General features: G+C 37.9%; 1 long non-coding RNA gene across 1 annotated transcript; it reads right to left on the reverse strand.

Moving 5' to 3' along the window:
• Positions 1-1,539: 1,539 nt before the first annotated feature.
• LOC120318088 lies at positions 1,540-5,930 on the reverse strand. The gene is made up of 2 exons (XR_005559407.1): positions 5,249-5,930; positions 1,540-3,184 (listed from the first exon to the last, which is right to left on the reverse strand). It is a non-coding gene; the product is annotated as an uncharacterized LOC120318088 (long non-coding RNA).
• Positions 5,931-8,406: the final 2,476 nt, after the last annotated feature.

Consider the following 8,406-nt stretch of genomic DNA (forward strand, 5'->3'; position numbering starts at 1 on the left):
TCTAGCCACCATCCACAAGGGGATGGACAAACAGAACGTTGTCACTCAGTACTTGAACAATATTTAAGATGTTTTATTAATTTTCAGCAAACAAATTGGATGGACCTACTCCCTTTCGCAGAAGTTGCCTACAATAATGCAGTCCACTCCAGCACAGGTTACACTCCTTTTCAAATAGCCACCGGTCAAAGTTTCAATCCCATGCCAGAATTAACCCCAAACGAACCGGCGATCCCATTACTGAAAGAATGGATAGAACAATTACAAAACACCTGGCCAATAGTTAGAAAAGTACTAGATGAAGCTAGGCAGGCATACAAAGCACAAGCCGATAAAAAAAGGGTTGAGCCTACACCATTCATTATAGGAGAAATGGTGTACTTATCTACAAAATAGCTAAAGTCCCTACAACCCTGTAAAAAGCTTGGACCAAATATATAGGGCCTTTTCCAATTAAAAGAATCATAAACCCAGTAACAGTAGAATTAGAATTACCCCAAAATCTCAGGCAAATACACCCAATTTTTCATTGCAGCTTGCTGAAAAGAGAGCACCAGTCACCTTTACAGTCAAAAATCCCCCCCACCACCTCCAATCATGGTGGAGGGCGAAAAACACTTCAAAATAAAGGAAATCCTAGACTCTAGGAGATATCATGGAGTGACTCAGTACCTAGTTGCATGGAAATACCTCCCTGCCTCACAAAATGAGTGGGTCCATAAATGTCATGTCAGAGTCCCAAAGCTATTAAAGAAGTTTCACACAGAGTATCCTAACAAGCCTGACTAAATTTTATACCTGTTTTGTTTTTCTTTCAGGTGGATCTATCTTATTTTTAAGGGGGCAGGATGTCAGAATCCAATTATATTTCATCTCTAGTTATCGACTATGGAAAACCCCATTTCTGCCCTCTCTGGATTCTGTCATATGATGAAGGGGAATGGGGGTGAACAAAGGGGTTTTATGGCCCTCACTTCCTTCAGTACAACTTCAAAGGGATTGAATGTGGATACCACCAAAAGGACTAAATCATAACAATGGGGCCATCAGCTTTCATCTACTCCTCTCTGAAGTCTCCCTTCCACCGGCAGTGAGGAAAAAGGGGGTGGAAATATAACGCCTGGGATTGTCACTGGAAGGATGGTGGGGTAGGGTGGGGTTGCTGGGAACCCCTTAAAACCTTGAACCATAGGGCTTGGCCCCCAAGTCCTGTCTAGAATGCCTGCAATAATTTTCTCTTAATAAAGGTTGCCTGTTGGAAGAAATATTCCAAGAGTTCTGTCTTCTTAAGATGCAAAGTGGGGTGGGTCCTTAATCACGCCCACCTGGCCATAAAGAGTCAGCTGCACTGAGTGGTGTTGAGCCGGCCATGCCCAACCACCACATCTAGTTGTGCAACTTGACTGTTACCACCCAACCACACCTACCCAGCCATGCCCATATGGCCCTTTAATGGTAACCATAATGCTAACACAGCCCTCAATGAAACTGAGTTTGACACCTCTGAGATAAAAGATAAAAAATGTCCATAGCGCATCATTAAACTGATAACAGTTTTAATCTGCCATAATTAAAAATAGAAAAGGATTAAGAACTTCTACTTGAAATGCAGGGGCATCCACAGAATATCATCAAAAAGGTCAAAATGGCAGCCACAATAATGTGATTGAAGCTTTGCATATAAAAATCAGGCAAAGTTTTGACTATACTCTCATGGCCACCATTTTTATTTCGATTATATCCTACAGACCTCCTGATGAACATGATTGACCCATGCTGTAACTTCTGTTTCTTGAGCCTAATCCTAAACAAAGGGCCATCAAATTGCTGGGCTCAGAGCATCACAGATTTCAACTTGTGCTTAGTTTGCATAAACATCAATAGTATTCAGAAATGTTTGGGGTGACAACCTTTGAGTGTAGACTACAAATACATGCAAAAATCTAACAATTCAAATACTGAGACTCTAGTTTGGAAACATTTTGTAATTTATATATAAACATTCAAATAAGAAACAAACTAGAATATTTGACAGAAATATCTTCAGTACAACAAAAGACCCCCAAACCAAACCAAACCAAACCAAAACAAAACAAAAACCAATTAAAATCAATGTTGGTTTCAGTTATAAAAGATGAATATCAACATTTTAAAATAATCTCAGAATATTTGGCAACTTATGTTTTTGCAAGAGACAAATGTGATTAACAATAAAAAAGCTTTACATGGAACTCAAATTGAAGATTTGTTCTTGAGAGAGTAAAATGCAAGTCTACTAAAACAACTAACCAGATTCTACTTCTTTAATACTAGTGGATAAAGTAGGCATGTTGCCAATCTTTTCAGTCCTTTTTGTTTTCCATTTTTCTATGGAGAAATAAAAGCACTGGGAGAAGAACAATTAAGAACTCCATAGAAAGATGATGTGCTCTTCAGCTGAAAATTCTTCTTTTACTGTGTTCTAGCTGGGACACTGGGAGAAATTTTATGTGAGAATACATTTCCAAAAGAAAGGGCACGTTGAACTCAACACTGTAAATGCCATTCTTAACTCTTAGCATAGAGAAAGTTACAAACACAACAAGAGAAGTAACAAATCTCTCCTTATGCCTACCTACTTGACCCAAACACGTGAGAATGTTCTGAGCCAAATTAGCTTCCCACTTCCTTCTCCTAGTCCTACCCAGCACTAAGCATGGCAGCACAACATTTAATAATCCAGTTAAAACAAGATGATATAATACCAGGTCTTGCGGTTCAATAAAATGTTCCCATTATGTTCATACACAGTAAAGTACAGTCTTTTTTAAATAAATGTTTTATATACAAAAGGTGTTAAGAGGCGACTAGTAAAGAGTGGATTGGAAGCAACAGTGAATTCCTCCTGGACCCAAAGAAACCTTCTCTAATTCATACTATCTTCTGCTAAACAAATAGTTTATAAAACTGTTTAAAATATTACATGTGTATTATAAGTTACATCTTGGAAATACACACATGCAGTTCCCCTCCTCAAGCTTTATAGAACAGAGATAGTTCCCTCCCACCCTGAATCCCCACTGACATGGGTTCCAACTATCGCTTCGACTTTTTCATGTCAGTCTCAACGGCCCTCTGGTGATCCTTCTTTCGGGACACTGGAGGACTCGCTTCCCTTCTGCGTTTGGTGGGCTGAAATTTTGAGCTGAAAATATCAAAACAAATAAAAAAGGTAATTATTTTTAGTAAGCATGGAATCCAGTGACTAGACCCATAGCCTGCTTTGAAAGAGAGTCCCCAACAATACCCCATTGTTGGAATCCTGGCTAAATTGGGAAGCAAGAGAATGTAGTGCCAAACTGCTATTCTAGCTACCTGACGAGGCTTGCTTGGCTGCTCCTCATCATCAAGAGCATCTTTGGAAAAGTGTCTGCTACCACTTTTTGTCCCTGGCTATCTTGATTCCGCTCCATTTTCTCATTTGTATCCACTGCAACCTATGCAATTCACAGCAAAGACATGGATGTAGAACTCCAGAGCTTTCCACTTGACAGATCCCAAACATCTGGATGCCTCCTTCTACTCTTCCCATCAGACCTCCTTGACCTCTGAATCCTATAAAAACTGAATTCTTCCATGAGAGTTCTGCTTAAATGCTCCAGCTTCCATTTTTTGACAAAATAAAATGATACAGCATATTGTTATAGTTATGCTTGCTTACTGGCTTATTGTATTTATGAACTGCCTCAACTATAAGAGACTCTGGAGACTGCATATCCTGGGCATCCTTCCTCTTTAGCCCAATGAATACAACAATTACATTTAGATTCAATCAATCAGAATACAGCTGGAAGGAACATTGGAGGTCTTCTAGTCCAAACCCCTGCTCAAGCAGAAGACCCCATGCATTTTCAGACAAGTGGCTGTCCATTCTCTTTTTAAAAACCTCCAGTGATGGAGTACCCACAACTTCTGACAGCAAGTTGTTATGTTAGTTAATTGTTCTCACTGTTAGTAATGTTTGTAATGTGGTGACAAAAACTGGATGTAATATTCCAGGTGTGGCCTTTCTAAGGTTTTATTAAAGCAGTACTAATACTTCACATGATTTTGATTCTATATCTCTGTTTATACAACCAAGGATTGTATTAATTATTTTGGCTGCTGCTGCACACTGCTGGCTCATATTTAAATGATTGTCCACTAGGACTCCAACGTCCCTCTCACAGTTATTGTTTTGCCTAATCTGTACTTGTACCTTTGGGTTTTCTTGCCTAAGTGCAAAACCTTGCATTTCTTCACATTAAATTCCATTTTGTTGGATAGGGACCATTGTTCAAGTCTGTCAAGATCTTTTTGGATCCTGAGCACTACAGATTCATGCACAATTTAGTACCTGCCTGAGCCATGGGAGACTTGTCTTATAAAGCTTATTTCCTGTTCCTATGGATCATTCTTTTGTTTTGGTTAGCATGAGGAACTATCTTCCATGCTCAACTTCCAAAATTGCCTGGGTATCTGGCTTTTCCTGTGGTCAATACCACCTTCATCTTAAAATGAACTCTGGACTGCCACTTGTTAATAAGGGTTTCTACCCCATAAGGCTGCTCCAGAGAAATACAGATCCTAAGATTTTTGGGTTCTGACCTATGATGTTACAAAAGTAAATAAACTGTACTGAGCAAAGTAGAAGCTCATATTTTATATGAATGAAAAAATAAACAAGATTGTTGGAATATTCATGAGCAGGAAGAGTCATGTGATAACTCAGTCAGCCAATGTGAAGAAAGTGCTACTGAGTCTGTGCAAAAGGGTATTGAGTTAGAAGCTGAATTTTCAGTCTCAGGTCTGTATCTCTCTGTAAGAAGTCTTCATTTGAGCTATGTTGCAGTAAAGAAGAATGTATGGTATTGTAAATATTTTGATATAAATATAAAGAAGTTATTTTGAATCAGCTAAATGCGGTCAACTGTGAGAGCTTCTGATTTATTTTTCACCAACAGAGAAATTAAAATTCTCTAAGATAAAAGATATTTTTCTCCAAATTCTGATAAATGCTGGAAGCTATCTTTTTAAGCACAGTAACAGAAAAGCCCCCTGCCAGATCATATCTGATATCCAGTTATGGACAGCCAGGTGCTTCTAGAGCATAACAGAAATAAACATTGTGTCCTGTAGTTATCCCACCAATACTGTGGCACCATTTTGGATAGTAATGATCAAACAAAAGGAAGGAGGAGAATCTCAAGTTACTTTTCTTTCCACTTACAGGGCCAAGCGAGGACTTTTGTTCACTTTTGCAGTGGCAGATGATTGCTTTTTCTCTACTAATTTCTGACGATTTGAAGGAAGAGCTGGGGATGGATTCTGACTTTTAGATGTGGCTCGGGTTGTTGGCTTGTTTGGCTGCTTCCTGAAAAAAATAAGCATAAATACTGAAGAAGGGGCTTTTTAAGGTTTAGATAAAATGATCAATTAAAAGCATAATCCCAAAAAATTGGAACTTGGGAGATTGTCAATTATATTTCTAAGACATCAGATCTATCATTATAATGTGACAGGAAAGTAGAACTGGTGGTTTTATTTCAAGAATGGCAAACAAGCAAGGCTGCCTCACAGTGGCTCTTTGTGAGCCTACTTCTGTAAATACATGAAGGGATATGGCTACATATTGTCCTGTTCTAAGAAGCACTAGCAAATAATTTTAAGGAAAGACATAAAAAATGTCTGATCCCCTGAAGAATAAGCCCTGTTGTCACATGTTGTTTCAACAGAAGCAGCTATTACAATCATAGAGTAACAGAATAACAGAGTTGGAAGGGACCTTGGAAGTCTTGTAGACCAATCCCCTACTCAAGCAGAAAACTATACAATTCCAGAGAAGTGGCTATGCAGTCTCTTCTTAAAGCCTCCAGTGATGGAGCACCCACAACTTCTGAAGGCAAGACATTCCACTGGTTAATTGTTCTCACTGTTAGGAAATTTCTCCTTGGTTCTAGGTTGCTTCTCTCCTTGATTAGTTTCCATCCATTGTTTCCTGTCTTGCCTTCTGCTGCTTTGGAGAATGGGTTGACCCCATCTTCTCTGTGGCAGCCCCTCAAATATTGGAACACTGCTATCATGTCACCCCTAGTCCTTCTTTTCATTAAAGTAGACATATTCAATTCCTGCAACTGTTCTTCATATATTTTAGCCTCTACCCACCTATTCATCTTTGTTGCTCTTTTCTGCATTATTTCTAGAGTCTCAACATCTTTTTTATAATATGGTGATCAAAACTAGATGCAGTATTCTAAGTATGCTTTTACTAAGGCTTTATAAAGCAGTACAAATACTTCGCATGCTCTTGATTCTATCCCTCTGTTAATGCAACCTAAGATTGCATTGGCATTTTTGGCTGCTGCTGCACACTGCTAGCTCATATTTAAGTGGTTGTCTACTAGGACTCCAAGATCCCTCTCACAGTTACTCCTATTGAAGAAGTTTCACCTAATCTGTAGCTTGATTTTTCTTGCATTAAATGTAAAACCTTACTTTTCTCAACTTTGAATTTCATTTTGTTAGATAGGGCCCAGTGTTAAAGTCTGTTGAGATCCATCTGAATCTTGAGCCTATCTTCTGGGGTGTTGGCTATTCCTGCCAGTTTAGTGTTGCCTGCAAATTTGATGAGTTTCCCTTCTATTCCCTCATTGAAATAATTTATGAAGATGTTGAAGAGTACTAGGCCTAAAATGAAATCTGGGGGTATTCCATTGCTTACTTCTCTCCATGTAGATGTCATTCCATTAAGGATTACATGTTGAGTACAGTTGGTCAGCCAGTTACAAATCCATCTGGTGGTGATACTGTCTATCCCACATTTTTTTTAGTTTATCAAAAAGTAGGTCATAGTCTACTGTGTCAAATGCCTTTAATGCAGGGGTCCCCAACCCCCGGTCTGTACTGGGCCACAGCATGCCAGCAATGGTCAGCACAAACAAGCAAAACCCCATCTGCAGGATGCAGGCAGCACATACAACCACACTTCCTCCGATCTGCAGAAAAACCTCTCTCCACCTAACTGGTCCCCGATGCCCAAAAGGTTGGGGATCTCTGCCTTAATGAATCCAAGTATACTATGTCCACTGTATTTCACTGGTCCATTGATTTAGTCACTTTGTCAAAGAATGAAATAAGATTTGTTTGGCATGATCTGTTTTTGAAAAACTTGTGTTGGTTTTTGGTTATAACTTTGCTTGCTTCTAGATGTTCCCAGAACATCTAGAAGCATCTAGATGTTCTGGGAACATCTTTTCCAAGTTCTTCCCAGGTATTCATGTCAGGTTGATTGGTCTGTAGCTGCCTGGATCTGTTTCCCCCCCCCTTTTTTGAAGATGGGAACCACATCATGTATTTAAAAAACAAGGAATAATAGTTAATTATCATAAACAATATGTTAATTAATTGCTCAATAGTCGTCTTCTTACTAATATATATCCAATGTCACATATCACATTCCTTTCTCTCTAACACATTTTTCTAGCCATTGATAAAAATTATCCCATGTTCTAAAATACGCTGAGTCTTCCTTCTCTTTTATCTTTAATGTCAATCTGTCCATTTCTGCACAATCTAAGATTTTCTTAATTAATTCTTCTTCTGTTGGTAGATTTTCATTTTTCCAGTATTGGGGAAATACAATTCTTGCTGCAGTTCATACATGTAAAATTAAGTATATACAGTCTTTCTCATAATTTGCTCCTATTATTCCTAACAAAAATAATAGATATTCCTAACCATAGATGTATTTTTGACCAAAATCATTTAGTTTTAGGGCATGTCCACCAGATATGGAAGTAAGTACCTGTTTTTTGTTTGCATTTCCAACACTTATTTGACATATTTTTAAACATTTTCGCTAATCTCACCGGTGCTAAATGCCATCTGTAAAACATTTTATATAAGTTTTCTTTATATGCCGCTGCTTTCATTAGTTTAGCATTTCTTTCCCATAAACTTTGCCAATTTTCTAGCCCTATATTAGTTCAAAGTTCTTTGTCCATATTATCATTGTTTCTTTTACTTGTTCCTTTTCCATCTTTAAGCTTAAGAAATATTTATAAAGTTTCTAAATGAGTTTTTCGTCTGTTTTTAGCAGTATCTGGTTAAATTTTGTCTGTTCTTTATAGAATCCCGTTGTTTTGGCATCTTTTTCATATCTCATTTGAATTTGCAAATATGGCCACCATGATAGATTAATACCTTGTTCCTGTAAATCTTATCTGTCTTTCAATTTCCCTTCATTGTCCAAAATACCTTTATAGGTCACAACTTTGTCATAATTAATTAAATTTGGGTAAACAAATGCTTCCATTGTTGAAAGCCATCTAGGTATCTTGATATAAATTTTCACTTTTATTTTTTGCCATTCTAGAAGAAGTGTGTTTC

This window comes from Crotalus tigris, unplaced genomic scaffold (assembly GCF_016545835.1).
Source record: "Crotalus tigris isolate CLP2741 ecotype Arizona unplaced genomic scaffold, ASM1654583v1 scf7180000020047.836343, whole genome shotgun sequence".
Lineage (NCBI taxonomy): Eukaryota > Metazoa > Chordata > Lepidosauria > Squamata > Viperidae > Crotalus > Crotalus tigris.